Source organism: Lithobates pipiens, unplaced genomic scaffold (genome assembly GCF_037356315.1).
Source record: "Lithobates pipiens isolate NorthernLeopardFrog02 unplaced genomic scaffold, aLitPip1_a1.2 Scaffold_24, whole genome shotgun sequence".
Taxonomy (NCBI): Eukaryota; Metazoa; Chordata; class Amphibia; order Anura; family Ranidae; genus Lithobates; species Lithobates pipiens.
The window spans coordinates 20136185-20139203 of NW_027507786.1; positions in this window are offsets into that span (position 1 = coordinate 20136185).

Here is a 3019-nt window from a genome sequence, read left to right on the forward strand (position 1 = left end):
ATGGCCAGCGACGGGGCCCATCGGAATTGTTTCGGGGGTGCACCTGTAAAAACGGTAAGCCTGAGAAACACCGGCCGGAGGGGGTGACCCCTTCCGCTGCTTCTGAAGTCGATCCAGCGACTAATTAGCTGCTCGGTTTTAATGAGAAAGAGGATCGCCAGCTTAAAAAAAAATAATAATAAAAAATCCTGAGGTTATGGCTGATCACTTCATTCCCTTCACCCACAAGCCTGGTAAACCACTTCAAAGCCGCAATGTATATATGTGTGTGTGTGTGTTTGTGTGTGTGTATATATATATATATATATCTATGTATAAAATGTATAGTTTAAACACACAGTAGTACCCAAATCTGCTTTCCTATTGGCTCCCTATAATCCCCTGCGAAGATGAATTCTGTTAGAGGAAGGGGGCGTGCTCTTCTGCTTTGCCCTTATACTGCTGCTCCTTCATTGTCCAATCGCAGGCTAGGGCGGGTCCTAGACAGGACTATAAGGTTTTAGCTCCTTGGTGCTTAACCTTCGACCTGGGGCTCTTTGTTGCTGTGCGGCCCTTTACAGACCCTGTAGTCAGTAGCATCTACTTGGAAAGAAGCTGTGATGTCAGTGACCTCCGGCAGTCTCATGTTGCATGTTCCCAGTCTCTGACTGTCTCCTGCAGTGTCTTCACTCTCCGTCCACAGTCTCTGATAGCCAGGGCAGGACTTAGGTTGGTGCGGGCCCCTGGGCTTGGGTCACTTTCGGGCCCTACCTTCTATACATTACTGTATTTATTGGCGTATAACACGCGCCGGCGTATAACACGCACCCCAAGTTTAGGAGGGAATTTTAAGGAAAATAAACTTTTAGGAGGGAAGTTTAAGGAAAAAAATTAAATTTAAATGCCCATCAATGCAGCCTTATCAGTGTCCATCTTCAGCCTTGCCCATCCATCTGCAGCCTTGTCAGTGTCATTTGCAGCCTTGTCATTTGCAGCCTTGTCATTTGTAGCCTTGTCATTGCAGTCTTGAAGTTTAAAAATGGAGCTGCCGAGATACATAGTCTTCTTTATCTCGGCAACTCTCGGATCCTCTAAGCGTCTCTTGGCAGCTAAGGGTCCTCTCGGTGGCTCTTGGGTCCTCTCACAGTCCCGAGCGGAGCCGAGAGTAGCCGAGTGTACTCGGCTCGGCTCACAGTCACGCCCAGTCCCTGTGTTATGTCCATCATATGGCGGGACTGGGCGTGACTGTGAGAGGTGCGGAGATAAGTACACTTGGCTATGTATCTCGGTGGGGCCCACGGGGCCCCCTATTCTGGGCAGGGCCCATGGGCTTGAGCCCAGTCAAGCCCAATGGTAAGTCCAGCCCTGCTGATAGCCTTCTATTATATGTGGCCCTTTGGAGCTGCCATGGGCCCCAGTTGAGGCCCCCTATGCCTCTTAAGTTGTCCCTTTACTGGTTTAGTTGCAATGTAGCCATTTAGTTTTGTTTTCTAATTTTTAACAAGCAGAAGGTTTTCCCCCCGTTTATGAAGACCGTCTTTCTCTTAGATTAGAATGCCGCCATTGATCTGTCAATTGGAAATCCAGGTCCTGGTTACATTGTCCGTGTTGCATTTTACAGGACCTGATCTGCTTTAAACCTTTTCCACATTCACATGATGTTCCATTGATCTTATTAAAGCCGAAATCAATGCAGAAAATCCTCATCTGCATACTATGACATTTGGCCCCCGGAATCTGCCATCAGGAAACCTCGTCAATGCTGCAGAGGACGAGTGCATGTATACACCCAACACCCTCCCCCCCCCCCCCCCGGGGTAATATACATACAGCTAAATTTATTTATATATATATATATATATATATATATATATATATATATATATATATATATATATATATATATATATATACCAAAAGTATTGGGACGCCTTTACACACCGGGTTGGCACAGTTGCGCAAACCGCCGTAGCTGTACTTTGGCCACTTTAAGAGCTATAGGGGGCACCCGTAGCACAACGATGGAGCCGATTTGCGTGCCCGACGGCCCGTGATCGCTCCTGAGAGAGGCAGAACGGGGATCTGTCAATGTAAACAGACAGATCCCCATTCTCTCAGGGGAGTAGAGACCTAGTACCGAGTCCTAGTAACCAGGAACAGCGATCTATCTCTACTCCCTGTCAGTCCCCTCCCCCCCCCACTGTTAGAATCACCTCCCTAGGACACAGTTTATCGCCCCCTAGTGTCCCTAGATCGCTCTTCTCTACACAGTGGCTATTTATAGCACTAAGCGGTGTATAAATGTCACTGGTCGCAAAAAGTGTCAAAAGTATCTGATCGGTCCGCCGCAATGTCGCAGTCCTGCTAAAAATCGCTGATGACTGCCATTACTAGTAAATAATAATAACTTAATGTGATTGTAGCCGTATTAGTGCAATTGTGACAGAGAAAATTGAGTACTGTCTTGAATACTTTTTTTATTTGCACTAACATACAATTTTTCAGGACAAGCTTTCGGGGTATGTCCCCTGGACCTTGAAGAAGGGTACATATCCCGAAAGCTTGTCCTGAAAAATTTTATGTTAGTGCAAATAAAAAAATGTATCAAGGGCAGTACTCAAATAATAATAAAAAATCCCCAAAAATTTCCCCTATTTTGTAAACTCTATATTGTGATTTTTATTTATTTATTATTTTTAACCAGAAATATATAGAATAATACATATTGGTCTAAAGTGATGAAGAAATGTTGTTTTTATTGGGGGGGGGGATATTTATTATAGCAAAAAGTAGAAAATATTGTTTTTTTTTTTTTTTAAAACCGTCTGTCTTTTTTTTTTTATAGTGCAAAAAATAAAAACTGCAGAGGTTATCAAATACCACCTAAAGAAAGCTCTATTTGTGAGCAAAAAAGGACATAAATTTTGTTCGTGTACAATGTCACACGACCGCGCAATTGTCAGATAAAACAACGCAGTGCCGTATCGCAAAAAATGGCCTGGTCATTAAGGGGGCAAATCCCTCCGGGGTTGAAGTGGTT